This window comes from Macaca nemestrina, chromosome 12 (assembly GCF_043159975.1).
Source record: "Macaca nemestrina isolate mMacNem1 chromosome 12, mMacNem.hap1, whole genome shotgun sequence".
NCBI lineage: Eukaryota > Metazoa > Chordata > Mammalia > Primates > Cercopithecidae > Macaca > Macaca nemestrina.
This window is the reverse complement of record NC_092136.1, coordinates 111,311,773-111,330,711: the sequence shown is the minus strand read 5'-3', so window position 1 is coordinate 111,330,711 and position 18,939 is coordinate 111,311,773. Positions and strand designations below refer to the sequence as shown.

General features: G+C 47.7%; 1 long non-coding RNA gene across 1 annotated transcript; it reads left to right on the top strand.

The window, feature by feature from the left end:
* The first annotated feature begins 13,060 nt into the window (after positions 1 to 13,060).
* Positions 13,061 to 18,254, top strand: LOC139357587 (uncharacterized). Its single transcript, XR_011611055.1, has 3 exons — positions 13,061 to 15,902; positions 16,223 to 16,328; positions 17,493 to 18,254. It is a non-coding gene; the product is annotated as an uncharacterized lncRNA (long non-coding RNA).
* The last annotated feature ends 685 nt before the right edge of the window (positions 18,255 to 18,939 follow it).

Here is an 18,939-nt window from a genome sequence, read left to right as displayed (position 1 = left end):
TTTTGTAATTCTGGCCTTCCTGACAGTCTCCTTGGCTCTAGCTCTGTTTCCTGATATTTAGTTCTTTGGCTTCTACCCTGATCCACGTCTGTATCCTCCGCTGGGAATGCCAACCATGTGTTGTGACAGCATCTACTACTTTCATTCTGGAGGCTGTCAAGTATGTGTCCCCAGCTCTGCAAGTTGCTAGAGTTGAGTTCTTACATCTCTGATTGGGTGCTGGAAGAAAATGTAGAGGTCATCTAATTAGATCCCTTACCTAAACTTCCCATGCTTGTCCTCCACTCTGGTCATTTCCCACACAGGACAGCGCATTTCACTGTGGTCCAGCCCCAGGGGTTGTTCTCCATCTCTCCTCTTGTCTAGATCCTAAGCCTCTGGACAGCATGGGCCATATCTTATGTGACACAGTTAACTTCTGTTGATTAAACAGTGAATATTTGAGAATATGACAAGCTTGAATATTGAACTTAGGTGGGAGGTATTATTCCGTAAGTAGGTTTTGGAGGTGCCTTCTGGTTGGAATCAAAATGTTCTGTGTTCAAATTCCAATTCTACCATTTACCGGCTATGCCCCTTTAGGAAAGTTACTTCTCTGAGTCTCGATTCCCTCATCTATGAAGCAGTGGTAATGGCAGTGCCTACATCATGGGCTTGCTATGAGGACTCATGAGATACTGTAAATTCAGTGCTTAGAACAGTACCTGACACATCAAGGGCTCCAAAAATGGGAGTTATTGTTATATTTATTAGGCTGACATTAATACTGAGCCTGGGGTTCTAGACCAGCCACAAAGCAATGTGTTGACCTGAAATCCCCCATCCTTCAATTCACCTCTCAATACAATGCTGAACAATATAGCCCTCCTTCACTGCCTGGCTTAAGGTACACAAATACATTCTGCCTTCAGATAAGTCCATTAATTTCTGCATTTGAATATCAAACCCTTTTGTCACTGACTTGGGTACTATGGGGGCATAGAAGAGAACAAAATTAGTCACTGTATGTGAGACTATGCTGAGCTGCTTTTGTATACGCGGTGACTGCCTTCTTTTAATCTGGTAAAAAGAAAAGGCCGGTATGTATAAATGAATTAGAGGCAATATTAGCTCCATATGATGAAGGGCTACATTGTGATGTGAAAACTCAATTGAGAGGCACTTTAATCTGGGGTTAGGAGGTTCTGGCATCAAAACAACCAAGATTCTACTCTTGATTCTGCCACTTAGTGGCTGTGTGACTTTGAGGAAGCTATTCAACCTCTCTGGGTCTCAGTTTCCTCATCTGGGTTCTTTTGGTGAGGACAAAATGAAGTCATGCACTAAAAATTGTTTGACAGAGGAAAATAAATCTTGGGACCCCCTCAAATCACTAAGCCAAGGGAAAAGTCAAGCTAGTAACAGTGTCCATGTCTTCAGGCTAACCTGCCTCCCATTTTATTCCTAAATAAGATAGCTACAGAGATAAGAAAATATTTACCTCCCTTACAGTTTGCCTACAAGGAAATTGCTTGTGGACAAAGGAGAGACAGAATTCAATCATCCCTCTGAGGCTCGCCTGAGACAAATGCATATCTGATTGCTTCCTCTGTCCTAGTGTTTATGTAAAAATGCAGATTCACTAAGCCAAACTAAATTGTGTATACAGTGGAAGGCCAGTCAAGGACTCAAAAGAATGCAACCTTTTGTCTTTTATCTACTTCTAACCTGGTAGCCTCCATTTTGAGTTGTCCCACCTTACTGGACTGAACCAATGTACAGCTTACATGTATTGATTGATATCTCATGTCTCCCTAAAATGTCTAAAAGCAAGCTGTACCCTGACAACCTTGGGCACCTGTCGTCAGGACTTCCTGAGGCTGTGTCATGGATGTGTCCCTAACCTTGGCAAAATAAACTTTCTGGATTGACTGTGACCTATCTCAGATACTTTGGGTTAACAACACATGACAAGGGCACCATAAGCGTTTACTATTATGATGGGCTTGCTGTGTTGGGCAGAAGGAGCTCCCTGAGGCCTGTACTAATCAGAAGGGATAGGATTTAGGTAAACGAAGACAAAGGAAAAACAAAACACCAACGGCAATAACACAGACTCAGGAAAGTCTCTGGAGTGTTAAGGATGGTGGGATGTACAGCAGGACTTGAAGAAAGTGGATAACCTTGGAAGATATGAGAAAGCAGGTGCGATCAGCAGCAGAAGAATTGAAGTTGGAGGGTTGCGTCTTTACGTTCTCCATTGTGTCTAGGAGGGTGCTTTGCTCAACAAATGCTTAGCAGTTGCTGCAGAACTTCTTGGCCTAATTGTGTGGCCCCCGTGTCTCTTATAGCTAATGAGCTTTGGGGTTTTACTACTTTTTTGTATTCTTCACTGAATTTCCTAAAACTATCTGATTCAAAGCTCCAGAAATGTCCCTTTACCTATTAGCTTTAGATCTGGTTAACAAGTCCAGGGACACCTTATCTTTTTACCAGTTATAAACCTCTGTTTATGCCTGAGAAGATGCAAAGCGTCTTTCTTCTTGGCTTTTACCTTTACTTTCTAGACACAAATGTCTGTCTCATTTTGGAATCAGCCTGATTTCATCAGTTGCTGCGTGACCTTGAGCAGGTTGCTTAACCTCCCATGTTCCGTTTCCTCACGTGTAAAATTTGAGTAACGTTCCAGTTACCCATTTATTGCCTCTCAGTTCCAAGTTCATCTTTTCGGACCTGCCCTGCAGTACTGACTGGTCTCTCAAGACGCCTCCTTTCCACTGAGCGAGCGTGACGTTAAGCTTTGTCAGGAGGGGGCGCCTCAAAAGTAGGTTTTTGAGAGTAACTGCTTCATGGGAATTGGGGTTTTTGAAATGTCCTAGAATTAGACAGTGGTGATGGTTGCACAACATTGGAACTATCCTGGAAGTACACTTTAAAATGGTTAAAATGGCAAATTTTAAGTCATCTAGATTTTACCTCAATTTAATAAAAGTAAGTTGTGAGGATGGGACACATTCGTGAATGGGGAGAGCTCCGAACAATGCTTGGAACATAGTGAGTGGTGTGTAAATGTTACCGGTGATTGCATGTTTGCTTAATTATTTAGCTAGCGGTCTATCACTGGCCTTCCTCCTCCTGGAGCTAATGAGGCCCTCACACTGCGTTCCTGGTTACCACGAACCTAAGGCAGCCACGAAGCTGAAGAGCCTTGCAGAAATTCCTGCCTCTCACACTGGTGGACCCTGGTAGTCTGTGCTAGGAGTGGGAGTGGAATGAATGCCTGCAACCCCACTTCCCCTGAATGGCTCCAAACAGTGGATAGTCAGGGGCTCAGTAACTCTGCATAGAGAAGTTCAGAGACAGGACCTAACATCGAACTTTGTGTCCTAGGGCTCGGGGCTTCTGGCCTAGAATTTAATTTGGATCTCGAAGAGCTTGTTGATACCTGACTGTTTTTCTCCCCAGGTCCCCTGCCAGCCTGCTCCCCTAGAGGGATGACTGTGAGGCCCAATGCCACAGTCCCCAGGCATTGGCAAAAGGAAGAGCTCCCTAAATGGAGGCTCTGCACAATTCTGTAGGTCAGCAGGGCCTGCTGAGGATTGCAGGACACAGATGCAAGGAAAAGCAGCAGAAACAATATGGTGGGGTTTGAAGAAATCTGGAGGGACTGGATTGGGGGACTTTTCTTTGTGATGTCATCATAGATGATGATGGAGAAAGGTGTAGGGGTCTTAAAAGGGAACTCAATTCTTTCATCTTCTTCTTCCCCTTCCATCTTCATAATAATCCTTGTCATCTCATAGCCTAGAAGACCAGTATTTCCATTCTATACTCTACCAAATCCCAGATATTTCAGGACAGGCCTAACTCAGAAATTTTCTGTCCTGACATCTCCACACTTACCTATGCACTTTTTGGACCATTTCTCCTAGCTCTTGGGGAGGAAAATATGGCCATTAGTCAAGTCCTTCTCCCTATAACTTCATCCTTGCTTTGTCACAGCTGCTTGCTGGGGGCTTGTCGGAGAGCAGGAGGGGAGAATGCCACCGCCTTGGGCTGCCTCCCCGCAGAGCTGTATGTGTCCTCAGCCTAATGTTTGGGGTGGGGGACACCAAAAGCATGTGCCTTGTGATGTGACGGCTCTGTCGCTCTATTGCCATATTTTATGAAATCAACCCAGGAAGGCTCAGGTAGCAAATGCCTGGGCAAAAAGTCAGGGAAGTCAGCTGCCTGCTTTTAGGGCCCACATTTGACTGACCCCTCCCCTTGGGGTAGCTGCAGCTTCTGGGTGGCATTGGTTTTGGGGTCCCCGAGCTGCCAGAGTATCCCTCTAAAGACTCCCCTGAGACCTCCCCTCAGACACAGTTACCAAACATGTTTTTCATCTTTATTAATCTGCTCCTCTTCTCACGTTTCTCAGGTCACAGCTGCATTGTTATCTGATGGGCTCTCTGCCAGCCCCATGAAGCCTGACAGTTATAAAGGGTGGATTAGCGGCAGAAGAATATTTATTAGGAAAAAAAATCTCTTTTTATTCTTCTGTTGTTTTATATGGAGTTGGCCACATATTGCCTGGGTGAGATCACAGCGGTCCTTTGAGAGCTGTGAGCAGAGGTCCCGTGTCTGGGTGTTCAGCAGTGCTGGGTGAGAGGCCATGATTATTCTTGACTGCCATGGACCCCTCTCTCTAGGCCTCTCCCAAAGGGTCCTGCTCAATTTCACAGCTCAGAGAGACCTGTGATGTGCCTGCCTTTTTCCAGAAAGAAGAGCATCTTATTGTGAATGGATCTCACCTTTCCTCTAGTCTCTAGAGCTGAGATGAGTAGAGAACTGATCCTTTCTAAATGATTTCAGTTGAGTAGCTCCACTTTGCTGGGGTATATTTAACAGCATTATGAGAGAAAAGAGATGTTCCAATAGCAAATGGAGGCAGGTAGGGACTTTTTCTTATCCACTTATGAAGAAACTCTGTCACCGAGATCATTCTAGGTCTCTTCAAGGAAATAATATCCTTTGTGGGGAGTTGATTTTCATTCTGTCTTTGTGACTTCAGTGGTGGGATTGCAAATCAATCGTGTTTGCAAAGACTGAGAAATGTTTTGATGGCACCGGTGAGCTCACAGGGAAGCCCCAGAAAACATGGTCTGTTAAGGCACATACACTTTGAGTAAACTCCGGGCTGATGTTAACTTTCCCACAGCAGCCTGGGACCTGGCTGTGCCAAACCTGCCCCGGCCTGCCTGCCTCTGATGCAGTGTGCTACAGGGGCGTGGTAGGGGGAGTGTAGGTGAAGAAGCCTTGGGTGCTGGCCAGGAGGGTGACTTCTGATCTGGTCTTTCTGATCCAGTGGTGGTCATCATCTGGAATCCAGGCCGGTCTGGGCTCTGGTAGCAATGGGAAAACTGAGGAGTCAGGGTCTCTGGAGCATGGAGGGAGAGTCACTGTGAGAGGAGAACCAAAGATGTATTCGAGCTACAGGGGAACACTGCAGATTGAAACACCCTGTCCACCCATCACTGCTAGAATGCAAACCCCTTTCCCTATCCTGCCATATTTGCCATGCGTATTTCTACAAGACATTCTCTCTATTGTGTCTTCTCTTTTTCTTTTGCAAAAGAAAGTGTCTTTCCGAAGAGCTTTGGAGACACGGAGAGAGAACCATGGGTGCTAGGGTCTTCTGCCGGGGTGATCTATACAATGTGTAGATACAACTGCTCTCAATCCATCCTTCCTTTCCATTTGTTTTTCATTTCCCTTCCCTTCCTTCTGTCACTTCGTGGTTTCTTGGCAATTCTCACCTCTCTCTGGCTGGACCACTCACTGCCTGATTGTGGGAAGACAGTGGGCATACCTCACATGACCTCATCACCCACCTCATCGTCCCGCTGTGCTCCTCTTGACACCCTGGTTTTTGGATAATGACGCCAATAGTCTGTAAGTCACCGAGGCACTAGAGCCCAAGTCAGTTTCTCCTTTTTTCTCTTTTTTTGAGACAAGGTATGGCTATGTCATCCAGACTGCAGTGCAGTGGCACAATCTCAGCTCACTGCAGCCTCAACTTCCAGGGCTCACATGACCCTCCCACCTCAGCCTCCTGAGTAGCTGGGACTGCAGGTGTGTGCCACCATGCCCGGTTATTTTTAATTTTTTTTGTAGAGATGGGGTGTCACTAGGTTATCCAGGCTAGTCTCAAACTGCTGAGCTCAAGCGATCGTCCCACTTTGGCCTCCCAAAGAGCTGGGATTATAGGCATCAGCCACTGTGTCCGGCCTAAGGTCCATTTCGATGCTTTTCTTGCCCTTGCTAGTACTCAAATTGAGTGTAGTCTGCTTGGTGAGTATCTCTTGCATTCATACCCTATTTTTCTTCCTACCTACTACTCTGATTTTGGTAATTATCTCTCATCTGGGTTACTACAGTAGTTTCTTGACCGAGCTTTCAATATTTTTCCTCTTTCTTTTTAAGCTTTTCTTCTACTATCGGGCCAGATTAATCTTCTAAAAGGCTCTCATCATAACCTTGCAGCTTTAAAAACTGTCACTAACTCTCCATTGCCAACCCCCAAGTCCCCAGGCTACTTAAATGGACAGCACTGGGGACTCTCCAGTCTTTTTTTTCAACCATATCCTTAGAGGTCAAGAGTTCAAGACCTGACCGATATGGTGAAACCCCATCTCTACTGAAAATACAAGAATTAGCTGGGTGTGGTGGCAGGTGCCTGTAATCCCAGCTACTCGAGAGGCTGATGCAGGAGAATCACTGCAACCTGGGAGGCAGAGGTTGCAGTGAGCCAGGCTCTATTAGGTGCTTTAAAAGATTAACGAAACAAGCCCGGTCCCCAAGTAGCTTACAGGGACTTTAGAGGGACTATGAGCTCCATGAGGCCAGGGCTTCTGTGTGTTTTGTGTATGCATTTATCTTCGTGATCAGCATAGAGCCTGCCTATGGTACAGACTGCCTGGCGTGCAGCAGGACCTCAACAACATCTGTGAACCCCCTACCCAGAAATGCTGCCACTGTCTTCCAGGAATCCTTGCTGCTTTTAAAAAATACCCTTCATTTTTCCTACGTCCTCCTTTGCACACGTTCTGCCTGGAACCCATGCCCCATGATAATGATAAACGTCTGTTCCACGCCTACCCATTTTCCCAGGTCCAGCCCAGATGGCGCCTTCCTTCATGTAGCCCTCTGTGATTGCACAGAAGGACCTGCTCACCTGCTTTCTAAACTGCCATGGCAGTTTGTCCCCTCTCACGGCCCTTGACATCATCTGCATTTATTTGGGTACTTCTCACCTCTTCTCTAGTAAGGTTTGAGCTACTTGGGGACCAGGCTTGTTTTTATTAATCTTTTAAAGCACCTAATAGAGCCTGGCTCACTGCAACCTCTGCCTCCCAGGTTGCAGTGATTCTCCTGCATCAGCCTCTCAAGTAGCTGGGATTACAGGCACCTGCCACCACACCCAGCTAATTCTTGTATTTTCAGTAGAGATGAGGTTTCACCATATTGGTCAGACTGGTCTTGAACTCTTGACCTCAGGTGATCTACCCACCTCGGCCTCTGAAAGTGCTGGGATTACAGGTGTGAGCCACCACATCTGGCCTAATTTTACTGAATTAATAAACAAATGCTTAAGTGACCAGTAAATCTTTTATCTGCAGGCTTGGTTTATTAATAACCACATAACCTTACCATTTAATGATGATGAATGACTTTGAGGCCAGTTAGCTTTCAGTTTATTGGCCTCCAATAAATGAATTATTTGGGTGGATTAACCAACTCTAATAAATGTGAACAAATTAGCACTGTCATCTTACAGCACAAATTATATTGAGGTGAATTCCATGCCAAGTTGTGGGGCAAGACGCCGGGCATTTTCCTGTTAACTCATCATCTCCTTTCTCACCCCACTGTGTTCCTCTTGACTCCCTCATTTTTAGATGGTGACGCCATTTTGTAAGTCACCCAGCTCTAGAGCCCAGGGTAGTTTCCTTGCTTTCCTTGCCCTTGCTGCTTCCCAAATGGAGCATCATCTATCTGTGTCGCTGTCAGTATCCGGGGGCACTGGATTGTAGGGACTTGGGCTGTGGATGGGAGATGCCCTAAAGATGAACCTGCGAGGGCCTTTAGTGTTTCTCTAGCTAAGAGCTCTCTGAAGAATGTGTTTCTTGTGATGGGCAGGACGGGAGAGGCTGGTCAAGCCTCTGAGCCTGTGCTCATTCCCTTCACCTATTTTGCTCTTCCATGAGGCTTCTGGCGACGCTGGTGGCGGTGATTCTAAGGCTGTGGTGACCTGGGGAGGGTCTCTGTGGTGACTTAGCACCTGGGGAGGAAAAGGTCTGGCTTTCTCGGCCTCCTCTTCTGGCAGGGCACTGAAAGGAGCTCAGGCCTTGGAGATTTCCTGGTTCCAATGTCCTTTCGTCTTAACCGTCCTCAGCTCACAGCTCCTCCAGAAAGTGGCCTTTATGTGTAAGGAACCGAGTTTTCATCCTGGCATGTCACTCATCTTTCTATGCCTTAATTTCCTCATCTGATGGTGGCATCTATTTTTTGGGGGTGGTGGCATTGTTTTTGTGGATTAATTGAATGTCATATACTTTGAGAACCAAGCATGTTATATTATTATTTATTGTCATTGATGTCGACAGGTCCTTTGGAAGTTGTCAGCTTGGGCTCAGCTGCCTGTGGTGTAAGGGTGGGCAAGGTGTCTAAGAATTCCTTTGGGGAAGGGTAGGCCAGCTCTCTGGGAGGTCGTTACTAGGAATGCTTAGTTAAATGGTTTGGTGAACATGATGCTTTGAGCTCGGTGCAGTGGGGACCCTGGAACAGAAGCCATTAGTCTGGCCCAGGCTGGGCTAAGGGCCTGTCCTGGGTGTTATTTCAAGTTTTGTCCACGGAGCTGTGGCACTGATGTAAAAGGAGTTGATTCTTAGAATCTTCCAGATAATGCTGCCCTTATTTGGGAGCAGTGGATTAGGGGAGATTTGGAAGGTGTTTCCGGAATCTAATTTCTAGGGGAGAGAGGGCCTCATTCAGTCCTCCGGGCCCTCCACCACAGCGAGCTGTCAGTAGGGGGAGCTCTGTCACTGCGGTGGCCCTTCTTGCTGACTCAGGGTGGAGGGCTATCTAGGGGCCTGAGGAGGGCTTAGGAGTGGCCAACAGGAGTCTCTTCTGCAGGAGGAATCTGAGGTGTCTGCTGAGGAGCAGCCAGGTCAGGAGTCACTGGCTACAGGGTCCCCAGCAGGAAAAGAAATGGAAATGCACCGTGCCCAGTGCACAGGGGAGAAAATGCACCAATGTCCTGACACAGGGAGTCTCACTAAGGTGGGGGAAAAGAGAGAAGCGTGCAGCTTCACTAAGACTGAAGCTGCCACAGCACCTGCTTGCTAGTCTATAGAATCCACAACTGCCCTCCCTCTCTGCCCACAGCTGCTTTTGGGGATTGGCTGCCTGTTGGGGATGGGGAAGGCCAAGACAGAACTTGGAGTTCCTGAGCGTGTCCTATGGGTGTCTTGTGTCCATTCTTATTGAGCAGGGGAGGCACTTTGTCCTGTGTCTGGCGTCGGGAGTCACCCTGTCCTGTCCCTGGCCGATCCGCTGCACCTGAGGCACAAAGGTTCTAAATAGGAGTGTTTCCCCGTGGTGATTCAGGTTAACTGCCTTCCTGTGTACTTCATGCCCAGGCTCAGTCTGGGAAGAGAGGAACAAAAGGTCGAAGGACACATCCTTCTATTCCAGCCTGCGCTTGGTGGCCATGTGAGCGTTAGAGCGATGGAGGCCTGTGCACACATGCATTTCCAGGACTCTTGGGGTGGCAGGGTGGGGTGAGCACTACGAATGTCCATCTGAAGTGTCCAGCAGGAGGGCGCCTGGGTGGTCTCAGAGGCCATGCCCAGCAGCCATTTCTTATAAGCGTGAGAGGAAGTCCAGCACGAATGGGTCAATGTGGTCTTGTTCAGAGCCACTCTGCCCTTACTGGGGACCTCTAAGATCAGTTTTTGTGCCTCGAATATTTAGGTTGAGATTGAGCTTGGTGCACGGTTGGCTCAGAGATGAAGGAGGGATTTGCTGGGGTTCTCTTATGAAGGTCTCTGAGTCCAGAAGACCCTCCCCAGCATCCTTTTGTTTTGGGATAAAAAAACAGACTGGCTTGAAGCAGTTTAGGAGAATCCTATTGGAATGATGGATTAGAGATTCCCTCTGGATGCACAGAGAAGGGACTGTTATCCTGAGTTTCAGAGATGGGGAGAGGCTGATTTGCTCTCCAGCAGCTTCTGGGCCCCTTTAATTCTTGTGAACTTGGTCTCAATGGTATCATGAAAAATTGCTGTGACCTGCCATGCCTTCTACCTTTTAAAAAATTTTTTATTTTATTTTATTTTATTTTTAGACAGAGTCTCACTCTGTTGCCCAGGCTGGAGTGCAGTGGCACGATCTCAGCTCACTGCAACCTCTGCTGCCCCGGTTCAAGCGATTCTCCTGCCTCAGCCTCCTGAGTAGCTGGGATTACAGGCACCTGTCACCAAGCCTGGCTAATTATTGTATTTTTAGTAGAGATGGGGTTTCACCCTCTTGGCCAGGCTGGTCTTGAACTCCTGACCTTATGATCCACCCGCCTCAGCCTCCCAAAGTGCTGGGATTACAGGTGTGAGGCCACCACGCCCAGCCACCTTCTACCTTTTGTAAGCCTTAGTTTATAGTGTTGCTGGGGAAGTTAGCCCCATTTTCTCTTTCCTGTAAGCTGGGCAGGTCTACACCTCTAAGGTGCAGACATCGGTTAATTGGTAGCCAGATGGGAGCCCACAGGGACATCCTGCCCTTCTGAAAACACACGTGCAAACCTAAATTTTGTCTTTGCAAATCGGTTGACTAGCTCTGCTTGCTAGAAGCAAAGTAGCTCTCATGAATTGTCCAGTTTGGAGTTTTTCAGATCATGATGAACTCACACACAGGCCAGGTCTCCTCCTTTGTATGGCGGCAACATTAGGTAAAGTGGAGGGCTGAATGCTTGGATCAGCATAGCTAATTATGCCATCTCATCCTCCCTCGAGCCCTTCTATGACTCTGGCTGCTCTTAGATAGAGATTAAAACCCTTTAGATAGTCTACAAGGCCCTGCATGAGGTATCCTCTCGGAGAGCTAGGCTCTTCAGACCCATCGCACACCAATCTCTGGACTCCAGCCACTTGAGATCTTGGTTCCTTGACTCTGTCATGTTGTCTCCAGCCTTTAATGCCTTTGCATAAGTTACTCCTTTTTCTTGGCATGTTCTCTCCCATCCCCATCCCATCCTTTTTTCTAGGTAATTTCCTCTCACCTTTTAGGGACCAGCGTAGGTGTCCCTTTCCCAAGGGAGCCTGCTGGGACCTCCAAGATTGTGTTCCATCCTGTACTCTGAAAGCCCTTGGTAGCACTTATTACAATTATTAGTGTTTGGAATTGTATAATTGATTCTTTTCACTTTTCTTGGCTGGAATGTAAGCTTCATAAGGGTAAGGCCTGTTAGTTTATTTTTTATCCTGTCGGCCACTCAGCATAATGCTTGGCACAAATTAGGTGCTCAATAAAAATGTGTTGAATGAATGAATGAATGAATGGGGTCACCGGGTTGCCACTGCAATCCCTCTGGCCTTCTACTAGACAAACTCCTGTCTCAAATTGTTGAATGTTGTTTCTTCTTCTTACCCATTACAGGGAAGAACCACAGGTGGGCAAAGTAGCTCTACCTACAGCTCCTGTGACTTTGGAGGCTTAACTCTTGTGAGATGATCATGGTCTCATCTCCCCCTGTTTTATCTCCCCCAGAGTCTCTGCTAAGGCAGAGTCCACACCCTACCATGCCCACTGCCTTCTTCCTCCTGATCCTTAGTCTTTGGTCTTTGTGTGAAAAATGTGGCTTTCTCCAGGCAAATCCCAGAATGCCACCTGGTCCAAGGAGGATTGTTGGCTGTGACCTCCTCAGTTCTACTTCCAGAACTGGCTTCTCAGGTTGGTCTACCCTGCTTTGGATGCAATTTCAGGATGAGATTGAGGAGCAGGTCATCTGGACTGCTGAGATGATTTTAAAGGAAACTTTAATATCTCCTGGACAAGCCAGCAGGTTTCTGCAAGTCCTCCAGGACTTTGCACCATGAGACTTGGGTTCAGGGGGAGCTGAGAAGATAGACTGTGAACTTTCCTTTGCCTAGAGAACTGGACTACAGCTTAGTGGCTGGACCCTAAGCATCTCTAGGACATTACAATTGTCCGTTGTAGATTCCTTTACCCCAAGCCACTTCTGGACCTGCCTGTCCTCGGGTGCCTGGTGCTGAGTCAGCAACACCTCTCTGCTCTCTTGGCATTGTGTGGCCAAACTAAATCAAATCTGATTATAATGTCGGTTCGTCTAGAAGCTCACATCCCATACTCTTTCCAGTATGACACTTAGCCAATTGGCACCCAATAGTGAAGAGCGACTCTGGGAATGGAGGCTGCTGAGGACTCATGACCCTGCAGAGGCCAACAGCAAAGTGTGGAGGGGGAAGCCATCCCACTGCCGGGCCCCTCTCTCTGCTCCATGTCAGTTCCTGTCTGGCAGCACCATGGCCCTGGCTGGCAGTCAGAGACCCACTGCTGGTGCTTGCTGGTGGTTTGGCTCTCTTCCATCTAGTCAGGGCATTTGGACCTTTTTTCTATGTTCTGCTTACGAGCTTGGGAAGCGAGCCAGTAGTTCTCCTTGGAAATTGCCTCCATCTGTGTCATTTCCCGTCCTAGTCCCAAGGGAGACATGTTTCTTTCTCTCTTCCACATTGATACCTTCTCTTGCCTTTGGCTCCAACATAGACACCTCAGGTAGTACCAGTGCTGTGGGGAGGCCAAGAGCATATACAGGAAGTGGTGGTGGCAAAATAGAGTTAAGTTTGGTTACCAGTGCTGGATGAAGCTTTGTATCTCTGGGGTTATCAGTCAGTCAAGAAGGAAGGCAGTTACAGGCCTAATTCTTGGTTCCTGAACTGATTGGCTGTGGCTTTTATCAAGGACTCATTGGCACGTCTCTGAGCATCAGTGTTAACTTCTGTCATGGGCTGAATTGTGCACCCTCCTCCTCCTTCTCCAACTTTATAGGTTGACTTTCTAATCCCCAGTACCTCAGGATGTGACTCTTTTTGGAGATGGAGCCTTTAAGGAGGTTATTTAGGTAAAATGAGGTCATATGAGGAGGCCCTAATCCAATATGACTCGTGTCCTTATGAGAAAAGATTAGGACACAGATAGGTATAGAGGGAAGACCATGTGAAGACAAAGAGAGAAGGTGGCCATCTGGAAGCTAAGGAGAGGGGCTCTCAGAAGAAACAACCGTGCCGACACCTTGATCTTGGACTTCCAGTCTCCACAATGGTGAGGAAGTAAATTTCTGTTATTTAAGCCACTCAGTCAGTATTTTGTTTTGGCAGCCCCGGTGAACTAAAACAAACTCCTGCAGACATGGCAGAAAGGGTTTGCAGAAGGGCCAAGAGAACGGTGGCTTAGATGCTTCCAGTTTTCCCAGCTTCTTCATGGACTCTCAAGGTTTGTGATATCCCTTTGGCTTCTCTAGTTCTTTCTGCTTCAGGTAGCTACCTCCTCTGGTTTTGCTGGTTAGCCTAAGTAGCTAGTAAATAGAGTGTTTCTACTCTTAATCTTATTTCCCCTTCATGAAAGCCTTCATGGAGCTGCAGAATCTCAATGTCACCCAGCATGGTTGGTCTTGCCCTCCAGAAGCTCACATTCCATGCGGAAGACAGACACGAGGATCACTTCACTGCAGCATGGGAGGTGCTGTGATAGTGCTTAGCGGGTGGCAGGAACCAAAGAGGACACCCTGAGCCCCCCTGAAGAAGAAGGTCACAGAAGGCTTTGTGGCGATAATGGCCAAGCCTAAAGTCTGTCAGTTATTTGAGGACAGAGGCTGGGTCTTGCTCACCCTCCTTCACCTATGGAATCTAGCACAGCACTTTGCCCATAATAAGTGCTCATCTAATGTGTTGGGCGAATGGCTCTCTTAAAGTCCCTTCCAGCTTTATGATGCCATAATTCTGTGGCCTCAGAGGTCCTACAGCAGTCAGATGGCTGAAGGTGCTGCTGGCAGATGGCGTGAATGTGTACAGACATTCACAGGGGCTTTATGATATGCAAAATCACTTACGAATGACTAAACTGGAAACCAGGGAGGAGAGCATAATGAGCTTCCCTTCTTAGCTCAGATTTCTAGGAGAATCCTCAGGCATAACAACAGGAACACAGCCAGTGCAGCTGCCCCACGTGGATGATCAGAGGCGACGTCTTACTCTCCACAAAGCGAAGGTTGGTCAAGTTCCTCACAGCTGTTTCCCACAGAGAGGAAATCCCCTAAGTTCCCAGGCAGTGTAAACTGACCGTGTGTTTATAAAATACACGCCATGGCCCAAGAACATGAAAACAGTCCAGATGCATGAACCTGCAATGCAGCAGTGATTCAAGACACTGGGGAGTAGGGAGGAGAGCGCGAGTGAGAGAATGCTTCAACGCCAAAGCAGAGTGGCTCTTCTCTGGAGAACACCCAAACTGATCTAAAGCCAAAGTTCAAAAAATAACAAACACGCAAGCCTTTTGAAAACAAATTGTGCCTAGATATCTTTGCAAGCTGAGTGGTCAACCCTCAGACAGTGCTATGAGGGAGTGCTTGCAGACCACCCAGCACCCAAGGAATTAGGGGTAGCTCATGCTCCCCCCATGTCCATGGGCTCCGAGAGCTCAGATTAAAATTCCTTCTGCCCAGCTTTAGCAAGATGGAACCAAAAGAACCCACTTGTGAGAAGGCAGGGGATTGAGGTGGGTCCCTTCCTCCCAGTACAGACTGTGTGGTGCCTTCAGATGAGCTGTTTTGTTTCACGCTGAGCTGAGCTCACCTAGGCGATGACTTTGTGACAAGAATACCAGGCTGAGTCCAGATCAGCAAAGAGAGGACAGGAAGAGGAAGAGGAAGAGAGAAGCAAGTGCAGCCATGCGGAGCTGTGACTGACAGAAGCCGAGTCAGAACTGCTGGTTAACATCATTTTTAATCCTTCATCAGGGCTGGTAAAATGTTGACAAAGGAGAGTCCTTGTAGTGAATCTCTCAGTCTATTACAAAAGCTGTTTCAGACCTGGGGACATAAGGCAGGTGTATTGGCGTCATCAGACTCTATACAAAATATTAGTCATCAGACTCTGCAAAAACCCGTAGGCTGCACTGGGGCATGAGTCCCTCAAGGTTGAACTAAACACGGCAAACTGGGTGTACACAGACATCCTTAATAGTTTCTGGGGATTCTGGAAAGAGCTGGGGACCGGCTCCCTCAAAAATCTACTCTAAGAAAATTCACTGCAGGCCCAGCATGGCTCCTGACCTGGAGGATAACAATGATAATGGCAGTGCTGATAAAAATAAGAATGACTATGACTTATTGAGCTTTTGATCTGCTCAGGCACTGTGCTGGGTCTACACAGTATCTCATTCAGTCCTACTAAGGGCCATTATTGTCCCTTTCCTACCTAGGGGAAAAGGAGATTTAGAGAAGTCAAACCACTTTCTCATGGTGACAGGGTAGGCGGTGGAGCCAGAATACAAATGCAGGGGCTCCAGCCTCAAAACCCGTGCTCTCTGCTCTCACTGGCCCACCCAGGGCAGACGCTGTCGGGACGTCCTGGAGGTTTCAGGCTGTTAAGAAATAATACCGAATGAGAGCCAAGGCATGCTCCGGGTCTACCTGAAGCACCCAACTCACTCCATTCCGTGGTGTGACTAACGGCATTTCAGATCTGTTTGTCTTCCGACCTGACCTCAGGAAGCCAAAGGCCCCTGAGGTCAAGGGTGTGTATGCTTGGGGATCCGAAATTAGAGGCACACCTACCTAGGATTGAATGCAACGATCTAACCAAGAAAAGGTGTGTTGTGTATGAGCGAGAGTGAGAAAACGAGAGAGGGGGAGAGAGAGGAAGAGAGGGAGAGGGAGGAAGAGAGGTCCAGATTGTTATCCAGGGGCCAGGAAAGGAACTTTTGAAGGTCCTGAAGATTCAGTCCAGGCAACTCCATCCCCTTACCAGGCTCAACCCTCAGTAGTACGCCAGCTTTCCCTTCCCCACATCCTCCAAGCTCTTTCCCCTTAACAGCTAAAGACACTCTAGGCTGCCCAGAATGAAAAATATCCTAGAACTTAACAACAAAGGAGTTGCCACGTTCCACTGTATTTCTTTTCTTTTTTCAGACAAGGTCTCACTCTGTTACCCAGGCTGGAATGCAGTGGTGTGATCTTGGCTCCCTAGGCTCAAGTCATCCTCCTGCCTCAGCCTCCCAAGTGCCTGGGACTATAGGTATGCGCCACTGCACCCAGCTATTTTTTTTCTTGATTTTTAGTAGAGACAGATTCTTGCTATATTGTCCAGTCTGATGTCAGACTCCTGAGTTCAAAGGATCCTCCTGTCTCAGCCTTGCAAAGTGTTGAGATTACAGGCATGAGCCAGTGCACCTGGCCTCCACTGTATTTCTAAACTGTGGGTCTCTGGCTCCTCTGATTTTCCCCCACCCTGTAGGCCCAGCCCCCAGGGTTGCCATGTCTTCGCCTCCCAGCTCTGCTCTGGACGCCTGATTCTTTGGGAGGCTGTTGGGCTCACCATAGGGAAAGACCATGCTTAGGTCATGTGGGGCCACAAGCAATACCAGCCTCCTCCTCCTGCCATTTTGCACATCAGGAGATACACCAGGAACCTCAGCGTCTCTCTTTCTCTCTCTAGCCTGGTCTCTGGGACCTAGGTCAGGAGGGCATGATGCCTTTAAATAGAAGAAGAAATCTCCAATTCTTTTGCCCTCTATCTTTGCAAGCCCTATCTTTTATATTCACATCCTCTGACTTCTCAGTAAACATCGGTTTGAAAGTGAATGGTATTATCAGCGGCCAGTTTACAATATAAGGGGGTTTGAAGAGGAAAGAAGGAGAAGCAGCTTTGGAGGAAGGAAGAGTGATCAAAATTAGGTTTCCGTCCTTTTGGGTTTCAGGGGAGGGGGGGTCACTGGTAACGGTAAGGCAGTCACAGGGCTTTGCAGAGCAGGACTAATTCTGTGTTCTGTGCTGGGTGAGGCAGGTGCAGTTGCCACCTGGGCTTCAATCTGGGTCCCAGAGGAGTTAGTTCATATCTTGGGGCCATCTTGCAACTGCAATCCCATTTTGAAGCCAGGTAGCTGAGTTTGTGCTCATAACCATTTATTCTTTTTAGCTGTTTTCTATCTTTTGTTCTCCTTCTGTGTTTTCCAGAGCAGTCTTCTCCCCTCTCCCCAGGCTCCCCAAAGACCTGCAAATTTTGTTTTCTGTTAAGTGCCCATCTCCCCCAGCCCCCTTACAGCTGGGGAAGGTGTTGGTATCTCCAGCAACCTCAGGCTTCAAGTACCAGTTGGCTGCCCATGCAAATCAGTTTTGCCTGGAGATGTTGAGAGAAGAAAGGGAAGCTCAGAGGAGGCACTGATCTTGCCCTGTGTTTTAGGGAAGCTGCTTTCGCTGCTGCTTTCAAGCGACCCGGATCTCATTAAACATACTGATGTGGGGTGTGCTTCTGAGAAGGTGCCTGAGAAATGAACTTGGCTTGCTCGTTGCCTTTGAGGGTCTGTGGGAGAGAATCACAAGCCTGTCCAGATCTTATCTTCTCAGGAAGGGGCAGGAAAACAACATAGGCAAACAGCTGCCCGGACGAGAACACCATCTAGTGTCTTCACATCACACGCCCACATTTGGTGGTTTCTGTTTCCCATGAAGATGAAAGAGGAGGGGAGAGGCGTGTCAGGGATTCCCTGAGCCCTGATAGGAGAGTTCAACTGGGCGAGGAAGGGACCCTCAGGCCAACCCACGTAGATGGACCCACTCAGCTCCTAGGACTCATCTCCTCCACCTGGACCGCTCTCCCTGGTGGGGCATTGAGGGACTGAGCGGCTCTGGTTTTGTTCTCTAGAAGAGGACAAAGATATTATTTATCCATCAATAAACATCTATTAAACATGCACTGTGTGTCCACCTTGTGCTCTGGGGAAACCAATTAGATACAAGGCCATCCTGGCCCATGTGCAACTTCATTAAACTAATCACCAATAAAGGAAATATTAAGTAACATGTAACACACGTGCTCAAATCACACACATGAGTGGTTAAGTGGTACATGACTAATTGGCAAATGAAAGACACATTCACTCTCAGTTTGCTCCTACACTGACATTTCGCTGAACAAACGGTCAGAGGGGTAACATACCACTGCAGCTAGCTGAGGTGGGGGCGGGAAGGGGAGGGTCTTAGATAGGGCAGCATGGCATGGCTGGAGCTACCTCTACATGTCCCCAGTTGTAACATGAAGGACTTGTTTTCTGGATGGATTCAGGGCCAACTTTGCCATGCTCCCGGAAGGCTCTGGTTGTACCTTCTTGGAAGACAATCCTACCTGCTCTCATCTGTCCCCCTCTCTTCGATCAGAACCTACTGCTGAGCCTTCCTCCATTGTTTGCTGTAACACACTCTGATATAGGCCCCCTGCTTCTACCCTTAGAAAGATGCCAGCAGCAGCTTCTCCACTATTGCCTTGCTTGGCCAGGATAAATTCTCATTGAAATGCTAGTAGAAACGAGTTGAATGGAATGGAAGTTAATTGGTTTGGGCAAGTCCCAGCTCTGTCACTAGGTATGTGACTGTGAGCTTCAATTTCCTCATCTGTAAAATGAGTACAAAAAGGATATCTTTATTGCATGATTGTTATGAGGATCCTGGGAGATAATGAATGTGAGGGCACCTATGGCAGCACTCAGTGTGTGTTCAGAGTCTGCTGCTGTGTGGGCATTCACCAAAGCCCATGCCGAAGCGGTGCTTCTCAAACCGGCGTGTACATTCCCATCACCCGAGGAGCTTGTGAAACATGTGGATTCTGATTCAGTAGAACTGGATGGGGCCTG